The 16516-nt window shown below is 39.9% G+C and overlaps 1 protein-coding gene across 37 annotated transcripts in view; it reads right to left on the reverse strand.

Annotated features, from left to right (window-relative positions):
- Positions 1 to 16516, reverse strand: part of ADGRL2 (adhesion G protein-coupled receptor L2) — a 469695-nt gene that overhangs the window by 182410 nt on the left and 270769 nt on the right. For 11 of the 37 annotated variants that reach the window (XM_037906605.2, XM_043553101.1, XM_037906611.2 and 8 more), the window contains exon 1: positions 12479 to 13340. The exons of 7 other annotated variants lie outside the window; for them this stretch is intronic. The gene's annotated coding sequence lies outside the window, so the exon portion shown is untranslated. Of the gene's footprint in view, positions 1 to 12478; positions 14201 to 16516 lie in introns of those variants that run through there. 19 more of the 37 variants (XM_043553126.1, XM_043553116.1, XM_037906613.2 and 16 more) reach the window with 4 other exon arrangements.

Consider the following 16516-nt stretch of genomic DNA (forward strand, 5'->3'; position numbering starts at 1 on the left):
CTCCACATAAACGTGGCACTGAGTTGTTAAGATAATACATGATCATGCTGTGAGAGGGTAATACCTATACAATAGCCCTTTCCAATACCATAAATCTCTTTATTAGACAACAACCTATTACAGCAGATCTACTTAACTGTTTCCCTACTTAGAGGGCCATTTGGTGTTACAATAACAAGCTGACTTTTCACATTAGCAAGGATTAGCCAGTATAAATAATAAATCGGCACTGAGATGGTGCCCTGTTGGACATAGTAAACCTTTTCTAGGTGTTTAAAATGATAATCCAAAATGCAACAAGAAGACTGCATTCCGCTGCACATATATGTTTTAAGTTTACAGCTCTGTAATAAACTGATGGAAAATCAACTCTCAAACCAATTTCCTTGGAGGATTTATTACAAGGGAGCATGTTATTGAGTGCTGTTTCTGTTTTATGGAATGTGCAACTATGCATAAGGCTTTATTTCATAACAGTATAATAGCAAATAGCTCGCAAACTTACTGAAATATTTTAAATGAAAAATGACTGCCACCATTTTTCAGAGCTAAATAGTGCAGAATTTATTTAAATGCTTCTTGCTCAGCAAGCAAGCTATATTAAAAATGAATGGTTTTCTTCACTAAAAAGGTCTTCACTTTTTTAAAGGATCCTCATTATTTCAATGCCCAGAAATTTAAAATGAAAATTCTCAAACTTGTACCAACTGATCATTTCACTCCTTGTTTCAAATGAAAGCATTTCTGCTTCTTAAAAGTAGTGTTATTTATTTATTTACAAATAACCTTATAATTCAGTATTCTTCTGCATGTATTATTTTTTAAGACAGCAGTTTTCTAGAAATCTTAATGCTGGATTCTTAACCGCTAGTTGTCCTGTGTAAGTACCAATGCACTAATTTGTCAACTATATAATTATGAAATTCACTAACATTACAGGTTATTTCATAAAAGCATGAAAATTAAAAGAAACTTGCATCTCTAAATAGGCCAATTATAATTAATATTTAAATGGAAAAGATCTAATGCTTTCAGCTTAGATTCTACACAGGCACTTTCATATGTCCTCAAAGTACTATGTTGTCTATCTGATGTCTGCAGGACATTTGTTAAAAGAGGAGACAGTTTATACAACCAATGAATTTGCTGTATTTTGCTTCCCAAGGCTTTTTTTGTAACCATCATAAATGGAATAAAAATATCAATTTGATGTGCAAGAAAATTATTTCCAGCAATTCTTTTTTCATTTCCAGTAACGAAATAAAGGGACTTTTCTTAAGTCCAAAACAATTATAGCGTAAATGTTGACTTCTTGACTTTTTATATCTTTTCCCATTGTCATCACTGTTAGTGATGGGAAATCCTTTAAACAAGCTTTCTTTCTGCACTGCATGAGTATGACAGAGTACTCAGTGAAATGAAATTGTATTTACTGGAAACATTTCAGCCCTCAATGCCTTGATTATGTTGATTATCTCATATACAAGCTCCCTCTGCAGGTAATAAGAAGGGTTAGCAAAACTATATGAAAAATGTGGGTAGTAGCCAGAAAAGAACCCTAATAATTGGTCATCAATTCCCCCAAGATATCCTTTTCCTAACAGTTATCTGATACAAACAGCTACTGGAGAAGCCACCATTAAAATATTGTTGCTGGCTCCACAGGACTATTATTGCCCGTCAGAATAGTTATGTGTACAGCTTTAGTGCTTAATATTCAAGATACACAGACTTCTTTTTCAAAGTCACCTAAATGTTTTCAGGGGAAGGAAAAACACTGTTCTGTTTACACAAAACTAACCTGAAATGACAGACCACCCAAAACAAGACAACACATCCAGCCTGTCTGGTGTACCTCCCTAACTTAAAAACAAACAAACAGCAGCATTGTGGCTGTATTTATTGCTGAAGATAAGACCCTACGCCACTTTGAGATACATATCTCCACAGAGTTTAGAATCAATTAGGTTGAACACAGATAAGTTGAGTTCTACTCAACCATTTAAAAATTAAGTCTATAGTAATCTGTATAATATTTATGAAAGCAATCGTCTTGTTTTTATAACTAGTTTTCATTCAACTGAAGGAAGATTACTTTTTATTAGCCTTCCGATCAGCATTTTTCCTGCTTGAAATATCTTTATTTTATTCTTCATAATGTATGTAACATGAACTTTAATAAAATCTTTTCAACACAAATGGAGAAAAAATCCTCAATGACTGAAACTATAAATATTAAGCAGATCAAAATTAAGCAATTGTTCTGTCTAACCTCCAGCACACAAATAGAAAGACCTAAGTGTGGTGGCAACGTTAATGCTTTTTCTAACATGGAAAGAAAGAATTAGAGAGTGAGTAAGGCTATCTTTCTTTTCAGGACTAAATCCTGTAAGTTGTGACATTTCAGGAGGACTACTCGTGAGTAAGATAAGGGATTTGGCCCTACATGGACTGTTCTCGCTGAAAATATTAATATAATACCTAGCTCTTACAAAGCACTCCTTAATAGTAGATCTTGAAGCACTTCACAACCTTTAATGCATTTATCCTCACATCTCCCCTGTGAGGTAGGGCAGTGCTATTACCTTCATTTTTACAGATGGGGGACTGGGGCACAGAGAGGCTAAGTGACTTGCCCATGTGTCCATGGTCACACAGGAAATCTATGGTGGAGCAAGGAAGTAAAACCAGATCTCTTCATAAGTTCTAGGCTAGTGCACTAATCAGTGGACCATCCTTCCTCTCTAGAAACTAAACTAAAAATATAGCTTGCATTGCTTTCAACATCAATTTACATTAAAAACCAGAAGAAATAATCTGAGAGAACACATATTTAGATGACATTCTGGTAAGAGTATAGTTGATTACACAGGACAAAAAACAGGGCAAATTTTAGACACACACGTCTGGACAATGGCTGGCACATGTTAACCTCTCTCCTGCTGCAGGGAAGTTATTAGTGACTGGATCCATAACCTGTCATTATCAGTTACTAGTATGTAAGTCCTAAAATGGAGAAAGCAGAACAAAGGGGGAGGGGGGTGCAGCATCTCAGCGGGATAAGGATCTTTACAAGTATTCGACAAGATTATGGTTTTATAAAGGGGGAAAGGATATTTTGTTTTTCTCTCTCAAAATTCTCTCTTTCAAACTCCTGTGAGTAGAGGCAGATCTTTTGTCTCCCCCCTCCCCGCACCCCTCCCTGTGTCATCTATAATATACTCTTTATTTCTATCCCCTTCCTTTTCTCAACTTAGACAGTCTGGCTATTAATACACCAGAACATTAATACTCCTCTCACTTACACTAGTTTTACATTAGTATAGATCCAATGATTTCAGTATAAATGCACTTACCCTAGATATTTGCCAGTATAAGTGAGAGGAAAATCAGGCCTTGCCAGTCCAACTATAAGGAATACCTCAGCTACATTGAAATCAGTCACATCAACAGACCTAAACCTCAATCTTCCGATGTCTAAATATAAAACCTACCAAACAAAATACTGAGAAGAGATCTTTTAGGAGCCGTATTATTTGTTCAGACTAAAGAGCTGTGTCATCTCTTGTGTTCTGAACACAAACCTTTCTATTCAATGAAAAAGTTTTCAAAGTTACAAGACAGTAAAAATGGGTAAAACAATGGCTGAGTCAGTTTAACATGATCATGTTCTGTCATGTAACCTGGAGCCATGAGCTTGCCAAAGTAATTAGACCTATCATCTTCTGAAATGCAAAATCCACCACTGAAATAGTTATTGCATTTTTTAAAACGCATTTTATTCAGAACTGACATAAACCATTTCTCAAAATTGAGGAGAGGACAGTGGGCAGTTAGGCCGTACTACAATATATATTTATGGCAGCTGAAGAAAGAAAAAAGGACGGTGGGAAAGGCAGCATATTGCAATCAGTGCTTGGATGGTAAGACCGTCCATGCACACCAAATCCCATCAACTACAAAGCAAGTATTAGAGTCTCAAACAAGGTCAGTCATCCCCTCCCCCAGCTGCCAGGAACAATTTTTTACAGTAACCGGTGTTAGATTATTCTGTCATCTAGATTCAGAACAATAACCAGTTTGAGGTGTTGATTGATATGAAAATACTAACAGAGGTCACAAAGAAAGGAGGACACCCATCTAAATTAGAGTGAATATTCTATCACATCCAGAAGCAACCAAATAAATATACAAGTAACACAGTTTTAAAGCACAGCTCACACGCAGTGAGTTACTTTACTCTGTACTGAAATACAATACAAGAAAAAGAGTTTAAAATATATCCATAAATAAACATAAAATTTTTAATCAAAAATCTGTGTAGCTCTTGATGACGAACAATATTAAATTATCCTTTTCTTCAAAAACCACCACCACCACCACCAGATAAAAGAACACCTTTCCTTATTTCTCTTCTTTATGAAGAATGATGTAATACAATCCCTTACTAAATTCAGTATCAAAATATTAAACATCTTTTACTCTGTACTGCATTAGAAGTTAGCATCTAAAATCTAGTCCTTGTAATAGAAAAAATTCCTAAAACAACTACTGTTTTGCCTTTTACTTTGGCTAAGCATTTGCAGCTAATCAGGACAAGTAACAATTAAAATACAACATTAAAAAAAGGAACATACAGCGAACAATGTAAAGTCCTCTCTTCCACCCCACCCCACCCCCCGGCCCCTTCCCCCGTTGTTCCCTGCAACTCTGCCCCCATTCTCTTCCAACATGACAACTTGCGCACAAGAAAGATCTGTGGGCAATTTTGCCATACTACATTATATATTTGTGGCAGCTGAAGAAAGAAAAAAAGATGGTGGGAAAGATCTGTTTTAAAACAGCTTTTAAAATAAAAGGATATTCTTTTCAGAGGGGTTTATTGCTCCAAGGAACCTAGCAGAGACAGACTTAGACTCTGTCAAGTTTACATGATAAAATGGAAGCATTTGATGAAAAACTGCACCACTGCATTTACTTTAAAAGGAACACAAAATATTTTAAACTTCACACCACTGAAGAGGCTCCTGGAAAAGGTCTATTTGTTTTAAATAGAGTTATTTGAAGGAAACTGCTTTCAGCATTGAAATACAGAGTTGAGTTTCCTTTGTGTGAATTTTAATATTTATAATGTACTCCTCACAGATTAGAAAAATCAATGACAAGACCAAGAGAGACCCCATTTTCCTCAATACACCTTCCCTTGTCACACCGTAATTGATACTGTTCTCTGTAGAGGGAGACATTCCATCCCGGTTAAAACAGACCTAAATTTTACCCTAAGGCAGAAGGTCTGATTAAAACATCTCTATTTATAGTGACATTTGTCCTCTCTTTTCAACCACTCTCCTCAGAAATTCCAGCAAACTGACTTTATGACCTACAAATGGTCCACTGGTTCTAACTTGTCATGTTGCCCATTCTTGTAGCAAAGTCAGTTTTGGTGACTGAATGAAGCAAGAGCAGAGTCCAGCAGGTGCCCAGTTAAATACTAGGAAGTCTAGACCGCAACAGATTTTGCAGAAATAAAAATTCCAGTTCATTGTTTACATATAAGGACTAAAGATAAAATGCTAATGTCAACATTAAATACTCCACAAAAAATGGTTTATATTAAGAAATAACAATGGCTTTTTTATTCTGGAGGTGACGAGCAAAGACTTTTTACATTACAGACAAGAATATGGACACTGTTAGGGCCACTCTGAAATTACAATTTTATCTCTTGCCTTTCAGTCTGAAATGTCTGCTAAGGTATTTATAGACAACAAGCTAGACAGGAGAAATAACTAGTTGCGATCACTTATCTAAAATAATGCTATTTCTTTAGGAGGAGGGTATTATTCCCTCTATTTTGTAAAGTTGTTGTTAGACTTTCGACTTATCTGCAAATGCTATTGTAGGAATAAAAATAGAAATGCTTACATGATACAAAGAAACAGCCAAATAACAAATATGATGTGTAGTCAATATTCTTATGGTATATAAAATATGGTAACATTTTATAATATTAAGCAATTTAGACACTGCTGGCAAATTCCTACTAACCAAATTAATCTCATTTCTGGTGCTTTTCAGTATAAATTGATTTCCCCACCCCACCCCATCCTCCTTAGCTGCTCTGGTAATTGAACAAATTCATACTACTGTGATAGGATTCTACTTAACAGCAAATAACATGTAAAATCTGCTAAAAAGGTGAAGTATATTACTTCATAAAACTGCAATTTTGTTGTAATTCAATAAATTGTATTTAAGCTTGCTTTGTGCCACAAAAGCAATCAATAGCATTTTGCAGTAGGCTGCACTTTACCTGCAGGTGTTAAGCATTGTGTTTCCTTCGGTCAGTCTGCAATGCTCTTGATTATTATGCCTTTCTAAATAATTTTTGGTAAATAACAGGCTTGTGTAAGTTGAATCGTAGCGATAATGACTGATGAAAATCAAACAAGAAAGAAATCATGACACATGCAAATTATATATTTTTTCAAAGTCCCATAAAATACTAAATTTAAGATGATAAGCCATAACCTGGACTATGTTATAATTCAGAATCTGATCAAGGGCCCTTTTCCTAAGAACTGGTTTTAAATTATCAGTTTGTATCATAAGAGGGTTGTATTGATTGTTATACTCATTAAGCAACGCATTGTTACAACTTAAATCACTAGCCAGTAAGCAGCATACACTCTTCAACCCCAAAATGTTGGAACCTGTATTTCACACACTGACAGGTGAAAAAGTTGAGCTTCAAGAAAATATGGTTATTGAGCAGGGCTTTAAGAGTGACAACTTTGAATTAATCTTTTTACTGGACACAGCTCAGATTGAAATAAGTGTGTTCATGAAGTAAAGATTGAATGTAACTCTTCCTATAAATGTATTCAAATAATACCACAAGCTTACCTATCCCTACAGAACCATCTCTACTACTCTTATTTTAAGAACTGTTGGAAAGCAAATGAACCTATCTTTGAAACCTATTTAAATATTAAACGGCATTGTGAAAAATACCGAGAATGGCCTTTACATAGCTTTTTGCTTTTCCAGTTATCTTGACGTCCACTTGCAATAGAGAGATTGTTTAAATCCTTTTAGTTTTTTCAAATTCAAGGATTTGAAAAACAAAAATAAAAAACAGACAATTAAGTTTAAAGCTGTACCTAAATACTTAAGAAGTAGAATATTTTTCTATTTCAAGCTGCCTTTTCACATCAGAAATGAATCAGTCCTACAACATGCTTTAAAAATTTCTGTTGAACATGACATATCTAAGTAACATGATTGATTATAATTTCACTAAAGTTTGCTATAAGGTATGCTGCTGTATAACTGACTGCCTGTCTACCTGTGCATGAATATGATTTCAATTATCTGCCAGACATAGTTTAACTTCTTCTCTTGCACTTCACCTGGTAAGATCATTAACACCTACTTTAAGTTCCTGTTTTATCTGTCATCCTCATGTACTTCCCAATGGAAAATATGACGGCTCAGGAAAATGTACTGTAATTATTTAAAATTTAAAAGAATTGTCTGGGGATTATAGGTAAAATTATCTTTACCAGGAACTACACTAAGTTCGGCAACAAGAAAGTTTAGAAGAAATCTACAAAAATTTTCAATATAAAAGTCAACACACTACATGGAAGAGATGCAAGCAAAGCTAGCAAGTACGGTGCATCAGATAAACTTTTTAGGCCAAATTTTCCAAAAAATTGTTGATCATCTTTATGCTTCAATCTCTGATTTTTCCTAATTATGTAAATTTCCCTATAATGGATGCACGCAGTTAATAGCTAGACTTACTTAAATAAAAATGTTGTTCCAACTTGAATTTACATGAAATTTACTGCAAATAGGTCCTTATTTTTCTAAAAGTGAAATTATAACCAGCCAGATTACAATGTATTTACCAAACAGTACAGTAAGTTCATTTGATTACTCTACTAAAAAAGATTTAACCTTAGTCAAATCGAGATTCACTTTGAACTATCACATTTTTCAGAAACAAAATCACGTTTAGTATGTATCATTAAAAAATATAGCACAAACTTTTAAACCACTGCCATCTCGATTATTTTAATTTCAATAAAGTATTTTCTTACCAAAGCTAAGAAATATCCTCTAAATAACCCCAATTCCTGATTTAAAGCATTAAAAGCTATAAAAGAGATAAATAAAACATGGAGAAAGCTTCTGAAGTGATCAAATAAGGACTAACTACTAAACAAACTTTGGTTTTTAAAGCTCTCCTCTTGCTCATTGTAAGGAAGGAAACACCCAGAAGCCTGGTGTTAATGTCTCTGCTGATTGTGAAAATTGCTGCAATAAAAACTCCAACTGCTTGTCTTAAATTAAGACTTGCAAGACTACATGTAAGATCTGTATCTTTGCATTAGTTTTTATAACATTTGGAAGTTTGGTTGCTCGCTTTGATGTTGGTCTATTAATGAGCAGGGCTCCCCCCCCCCCCCAAAAAATGTTTATTGGCCATTCTCAAGTCAAAACTTGAAGTAATTGGTTTGTTCTACCCCACATGATTCAATATCCTGATTTCCCCAACCACCAGCTCCCAGAACTATCTGAACATCTATGTTCCTTTTCTGTTGCCAACACATAGAAACCCCCAGTGATTGAAAATGGCAGCTGAAGTGCTGCTGTTGCACATTAATTTTTCTCTAAGTGGTCCAATTTTGTCATCTGAATGTTGAAAATCTTTCTTCCACTGCATTTTATATCTTTAGAGATTTGTCAAATTTGGGATCACCATCACATAAATTGAAGTGCAACATCTTCAAGACAATTTTTAGATTATCCCTAATAGCGCTAAAGATAATGCGCTTTCTTTATAGCACTCTCCATTCAAAGCAGACTAGTTAACAACAACTTAAGTGCAATAATGGCATTACATCAATATGTTCCTTTTATACCACCAAAAGGTACACTTTAGACAGCTGAAGGCATTAGGCAAATAAACTGCTGAAAATTACCTCAAAGTAATGACACGATTTTAGGACCACTAAAACGCATCTATCTACAAAATACTGAAGTGTTGTCCATTTAAGGGTAATAGAAGTCTAAATAAACTATGTAATTAACTACAGTTTTCTTCAAGACTGTTATCCTACGCAGCTCAGTTTCTTTATTAAATGAAAGTAAAAGGAACTCTTTTGAACATCAGTGAATAATACCTCTTACAATAAAGATGCCATATTCATATTCCTTACACTGCAATGTGTAAAGAATCCATGAACCTACAAAGCATTCAAAACCACTTTAAAAAAAAATCACCATCAAAATAGATGATATTTTATTCAATTTAAGAGGTCTTGGAAATGCAAAGTTATTTTTTGCCAAAAATAAGAGAGAAAGCAGAATGCAGTCCCCAAGAACCATCGACTTTCTGGAAAAGGGCCCACCTTACTGAAGGATAACTGCATTTTGCTTGGCTCTTGGTTTGCCAGATTATGAATATTGATTTTTTAAGATAATGAAAGGGTAGACTGAGACATTGCTCTTTGCAAACACAGGAAAACAACAGTATCAAAAATTGTGTAAATTTGAGTTATATAAACCAATTTAAAATATAATGGTAAATAGTCTACTATAAGACCGACAGAGGCCTGGCCACACCTACTTAAGAGTATTTACTACACCACTAACATTAACCGCAAAATATAATACTTTGCTCTTAGTATCCCCTATTTAACCCATTAAATCAGATTACAAGAAGTTATTATTTTTCACATTAGAAATGAATTTATAATAAAAATGAAATCGAAGTACGTGACTAATAGATGGTAACACTTTTGTTAAACTACATATGAAAGCTTTTAGAGTAGCAGCCGTGTTAGTCTGTATCCACAAAAAGAAAAGGAGTACTTGTGGCACCTTAGAGACTAACAAATTTATTTGAGCATAAGCTTTCGTGAATGCATCCGATGAAGTGAGCTGTAGCTCACGAAAGCTTATGCTCAACAAAATTTGTTAGTCTCTAAGGTGTGACAAGTACTCCTTTTCTTTTTATATGAAAGCTTGTCTATTATCCTAGTCTACATATTAAGGAGAAAAGTATGTTTACTTCAAAAGTTTGGAACTGAGTAGTCTTTTATTTCAAGATTTCATTTTTCTCTGAAGTAATTAGAAGTTCTTTTCTATTCAGACCCCCTAATGTCATAATGTGTAGGCCATACCCAAAGCATGAGTCCAGTAGAAAAGGCTTTCTAAATCCCAATAACAGACAGAAGACACCAGAAGCAATGTCACTGTGGCTGTCATAAAAGGTCACTGGTTTCACTCTTTTTCTTGAACAAACCATTAACCAATAGAAAATAATTGTCTGACCATTTGCAAGGGTTCTGCAGCAGACAGACAATGTTTTTCACTCACATAATTACAAAACAGCAAAAGTTCAGAAACATAACCCAAATCCACCTCTCCATTTTATCCCTTTACAATTCCCACTGCCCTTTGGGCCTCTGCTTGGGAGCAAATTGAAGACAAACTGAAATTTTCTCAATTGAGCTGGAACTAAGAAACCTTTGATATGGTAATAGACCCCTTCAAACGGTAAGAATTCACACTTGCATTAATTCAAACAATTTGTGCAGAATGATGTGAAATGGCACCTCTTTTAGTGACAAGCAACAAAAGGAGGGAATCAGTGTGTCTGAAAAAACCAAACAACAGAACATTTGTTCTGCAGAATTCTTCATCGTGTGCACAAGAACATTTCTATGCAAAGAAAAACATACACCTGAACACCACATCTTTACTTTCTGACAAATCAACTATGTCCAAACCACCAGCACTAATTTAGATTTATAACAGGACAGTATTGTTGTTAAACCCAGATACAGTAAAAGTTGCCCGTCACACATTTACTTTGTTTTCTGTCTCCAGATGGCCCCAGCTTTCCACATCTGAAACTAAAAAAACCCTCCTTCTTCCACAACTGTGAAGGAGTATCATTGCAAGCTGGAAGCCTCTTTCCCTATGCAGTCGCGGCTGGGCGGACTGGCTCTTCATGAAGCTGATTTAGTTAAAATAAATCTGCAACAGGTAATTATTTACTAAACGGATGCAACTTTCTTCATTGCGCAACTTGAATTCGGCAGGGAACAGACTTGGTGGGGCCTGCTCTATACACACACACAGACAAATGAATGAACTACCCACGTCAAGCTATTACTCCTCTGAACCCAAGGAGGGAGGGGAGAGAAGGAGGCTTGCTGGCTCAATATACAGGAAAGAATGTTGGATCAGACCAAAGAGACGAGAAAAAGCTGCCTTGCTCCGGTAACGGGAACCATATGGCTCCTGCTGTTAGTTAGAGCCTCGCAGGCTCCTTTGGAAGAGCCGCTCAGCCTGGTCCCTTTTCGGGGGTGCCCAGCAGGAGCCAGCCTTCCCCAGCTCTGAGACCAGAGCTTTCTGTGGGGGGAAGCTGAGGGCAGTGGGAGAAGGTCGAGGATCTCCTGGAGGGACCTGTTTCATTGCAAGGGGGAGCTGCAGCCTCCTCCGGCTGTGCCTTCACACGGTGCCAAGGCTCCGCTTGGACCCCGGGCTACCAAGTCAGACAGGCCGATGCACCGGCCCCACCTCGCCAATAAGAGTCAGAGGGCAGGAGGCCCGTAGCTCGCAGTCTGCCCACGGCCCTGCTCTCCCACCGCGGCCCGGAGCCCCCTTTGGGCAGGAAAGCGCAGCCCGCCCTCAGGTGCCGCTCCACCACTCCGGCTGCCCAGGAGCCTACAGCCCCGGCTCCCCCCTCCCCAGGGGCCCAGAGGCTGTGGCCGCTCCAGCCATCCGCACTCCCCGGGACCCCACGCCGCCGGGGCGCCTCCGCACTCCCCCCCTGCCAGCCCCGGGTCCCCAGGGCGCCCACCCCCTGCAAGAAGCCGGCCCACAGCCCCTGGAGCCTGCCTCTAATTGTTGCCATGATCGGCCATCCTAGTTCACATCTGGCTCCATTTTCATGTCACCGTCTCCTTTCTGGGGCTGCCTGGGAAGCCCCTGTGGGGGGATTAACCAGCCCCCGGGGCTCTGCCTGGCCAAGAGGCAGCAAACCATGCTCCTGCCGCCGGCCCTACCTCCCCTGCCCAGCCTCCTTCCCCGCGTTGGCAGCAGCTGCCCCCTCGGCTTGCCCGGGCTGTCCTCCACCCCCACCCCCAGCACTTTGATTTAACCGGCGCGGACTATTAGTAAATGGTGATGGCGTGAAAAAAACAGGCTGCATGGGGTGTGGGGGGGCCTATTCCTCTCCCTTGTCACCACCACCGATTTGCTGTGGTTCACTGGGAACGGGGGATACCCCAAGGGAGAAAGGGGGGGGCGCCTTGGGTTCAGCAAACAAGCCAAGCCCCCTCCCCAGTCTTTTTTTTTTTTTTTTTTGGCAAACGGCTCAAGAGGGAAGCGACGCAAGTAGCAAGCCGGTCCTGGGAACAGCAGCAGCACGAGTGTTGCCCTGAGCTCGTCTTACCTCGCTGTGCGGAACCGAAGCCGGGCCAGGGTCTCTCTCGCTCAACTCGGGTGCCCCGGAGGAGTGCGCCGGGTGAGCCCCCTCTGAACGCCAGGGGCAGAGGAGTTAGTTCAAGCAACAGCAGGCGCAACGGGGACCGGGCAGGAGAAAGCTGGGCTGGGTCGGGAGAGAGGGAGGCAGCTGGCTCTGCAGCTCGCTGCTGAGCTGGGACAACACACGCAAGGCGGCTTCTCCTCCTCCTCCTCCAAGCGGCCGGCCGGTCGGTCTTGGTAGGCTTTGCTAAGGGCTAAGTCAACATTTTCCGGCAGTTTCCAACACCCCGCTCCGCAGGGAAGGTCGAAAATAGCCAGGCTCCCCGACCAACACAAATAAATAAATAAATAACAGCAATAAATCAAAGGGGTGGACCACGGTGCCAAGCCCAGGGTAGGGGACCAGCCTTGGGAGTCCTTTCTCCGCAACGAAGGGGAATAAAAGGCGATGGCAGGAGCAGCCGGAGCGACCAACTCAAATTTTGCAGCGCAAAGCCCCCTCCCTTCTCCGCGGCTCTGTCGTTCGCATCGACCTAATTTACATCTCCCTGGATGACATTCTGGCCTCTGGCATGATACAGTTCCAGCCCCTCCTCGTATTTCTCGTCTGCCTCTCGCCGCCGCTGCCCCGTGAACGGCTGGAGCCCTGGAACCAAGCGCGGAGCTAGTAACACACACACAGCAAAGGGGGGTGGGGGTAACGCAACACACGCACACAATCCCAGTGAATTGTAGTGCAAGCTCCTTTTCGCTCATGCACCTCGGTGTGTGTGACTGGGGACTGCTAAATCCTGACACAGACTCTCCACCCGCTCTGAACTGGAGTCACCTCCCGCCTCCTCCTCCAGTCTCCACCCCCCTCTCTCGACTCCCCACCCCTGGGCTCAGCTAATCATATAAACATTAGCGCGTATAGTACCGGCCGCAAAGGACAGGCTCCCTCCCGCCTGACCCCCTACCCGGGGGCTCAGGCAAAGGAAAGCAGATTAGAGGCAGCTAAATACAAAACGTGAAGCAGATAATCTATGGCGCTATATGCCACCACTGGCCATTTTCCACTCCATTTGAGCGGCTGGCGGCTGCTGCTGCTTGGAGGGGGGGCTGGAGAAAAGGGGCGCTTGGCTTGAGCCGTTTTGGCAGCAGCGCTCGCCGCTCTCAGCCAGTGGAGCTGCTGCAAGGTTTGTCCCGGGCAGGCTGCAAAGGGCCCGCGCCGCCGATAGGGAAGCGAACGATGCTGGGTGTCCCTGGCTGGCTCGCTCTGTCAGCCCGGCTCCCCTTCGGCCTCTCCTCCGACGCCCTTCCCCAGGGGCTTCTCTCGAGCCGAGCGTGACGCTGCGGACGGGCAGGCGTCCCCTCGGCTCCTTGTCTCCTCGACTTCAGCATGCAGGGCTGGACGTTTCCCAGGGCACGTTTGCAAAGGGGCAGCAGCCGGCGTCAGGCCCCTGAAACTTTAGCGCGAGTCCTTCCTCCTTTGTGTGCGATCTGTCTGCAGCGGCTCTGGCGCACGCCGAGCGCGGTGGCAAGACAAGGAGGGCACCCGAGGGGGAGGAAGGGCTGCCCTTTGAACGCGAGAGACTTCAGGGGACACGCAGCACGTTCTTCTCGCACCAAGAAGTTAAAAGTGCAAGACCCTGAGCGTGCACACTTTACCTGAGTAAAAACGGCCGTGACCGTTCGTGTCCATACCCATAAGTCACCAGACTATGAGTCTGTGGAGCACTGTACCTTCTCTGAGCAAAAATAAGCAAAGGAAGGAAAATGAGTCTAAGGCTCCCAAAAGCATTAAGGAGTTTCTAGGTCTGTTTCCTTCATTTCCTTGCATTGAAATTGCTTTTCTCTTGTCCAGTGAGCACATTTCCTTACGCCTCTTATTCATTACCCATGCCAGCAATCAGAGACAGCAATCCAAACTAAGGAGCTACATTAAAGAATGCATGTCAGGCCAGGATAAATAATACTTGAACACAATTTCAAGAAAGGTATTAAGTTGAACCAAACATGTGCATATATGTACAAATACAGTCCAGTAATCCCGTTGCTTTCTTTCAATAATATTCTCTCAAAGCTGCTGAAGTGTTTTCTTAAGTTGCAAAATACTGAAAAAATGTTCTATTGTTCAAAATGTGGAAATTTAAAATATTGGAAGGCCCCAGTTCAGCAAAAAGCAACTTGGCATTGGGAAGTGTTTGTTTATATAAAGAAATGGAGGGACAATAGAAAAAACCCTGAGATATGATAACACAAATCAAAAGCATTGTGCAATTTAACTTAAAGCTCACTTTTGTGCTGTCTTGGAATTAACTGACTTAATACCAGGCTGCAATGGCCACAGGGGGACAAACATCCATCCAAGGATCAATTTAGCACAAGTGAATACAGACTAACAGGGCTACTTCTCTGATACTTAGCACTTTCCTTTTTACTGGTGGCCATGCCTCCTTTTTTCTTGCAACAAAGTGGTGTAAAAGATCTCTTGGCTCTACACTACTTCAAGATTACCTTAGTGCTCTAGGGATCCTCCCGGGGCCAGTCATGATGACTTTAAGTCCAAAATATGCTGGCAGTTCAGGTCAAAGCAACCACATCACACGAGAAAATCTGGGTCATTATCTTTATATTCAGAAACACTTTATTTATCAACTTGTTAGCATGTTACTTTTTATTCAACTATATAAGCTTCTGTTGTGATAACAGTCTTTGATATCTCTACATAAAAATGCAATAGTATTTTTTACAATAATTCTTAATATGAATTAAGAGGAGCATGATGTGCTTAAAAGGTCACCTCAATTTAAAAAGCAGAGGCCAGATTCCAGTCCATGTTTTTTCTACTATTTTTTGTTCAGGTTAATGTGAGCATTTTACAGCCCTTTGTGTATAGTCAGTTTAACTCTTTCCCCATATAATAGGAGAACATTTCTTTCTTGCTGAAAAAATTAACCCTTATAAATAATTTCAGGGAACCAGCAAAGCTCTTAGATATGTTTAATAGAATTAAAACATACACAATGGTATATATCATTTAAAAATGCACTTATCTGAAACTAGTTTCTATTTAGAGGTTAAGGTGTACCTGCTGTGGAGACATCTTTATAAAGGAAGCCATAACTACAAAAATGCACATTATATATTACATGTATATTTATTACTGATAATCTGTTTTTCTAAACTAAGTTCAGAAAAAATTATGAGGGCGATCCATTAATAGAGGACCTGTTCCTGCTCTTACTGCAATCAGTGAGTGGGAGCAGGGTTGGGCTATAAACAGTACAACATATACAAGGATTTATGTTTGTTTTTCTTTTGGGAGGGAGGAATCTGTCCATTCTTAGGCAAAATGTCGACTGGCTTCAGTGAAAGTTTTGCCTGAGTAAAGACAGAGGAAGACTGCAGAACTTGGCCTTTTGCGGATATTCACTGAAGTCAATGGAGATTCACCTATGTGGATTCCTTTGCTGGACTGTGGTCTAACTTTTTTTCTTTCATTAGGAATCTTTGGGAGTTAAATTTCTTCGTACATAAAGAGTTACGTACCTTTGCCACAAATTTTAACAACAGGTAAAACTACAGATAGAAACCTTTACATTCAGCATCTATTTTGAAAACACAAGCTTCCACTTTAGGTTTCTTAACTCTGATTGGGTCTTCGTTATAATGATAAGCATAATAGATAGGTATATTGCCTTCACAAGTGAAACATGATTATTCAGCACTTAATTTGTATCCCATTTTAATATAAATTCATTTCTTCAGAATATATCCACACAGCATATTTTGGACTCAATTCTGCACTTCTTACTCTCACAGATTTCAATAAGATTTTTCCAAGAGTATGGGCCAGATCCTGCAGTCCTTAAAATAATGTTTCCAGCCCTGTTTTCGTTAGTTCTCTTTCTTTAAATGACTTTTTTTTGTTAGCTATGGAATGTGCCAAAAATACAGTTAAAATTATGGTTGATTCAATTATGTAAACAAACCTTTCAGTAAGAAGATGGAATACAACATC

The sequence above is a fragment of the Chelonia mydas genome, chromosome 8 (assembly GCF_015237465.2).
Source record: "Chelonia mydas isolate rCheMyd1 chromosome 8, rCheMyd1.pri.v2, whole genome shotgun sequence".
In the NCBI taxonomy this organism is placed as follows: Eukaryota; Metazoa; Chordata; order Testudines; family Cheloniidae; genus Chelonia; species Chelonia mydas.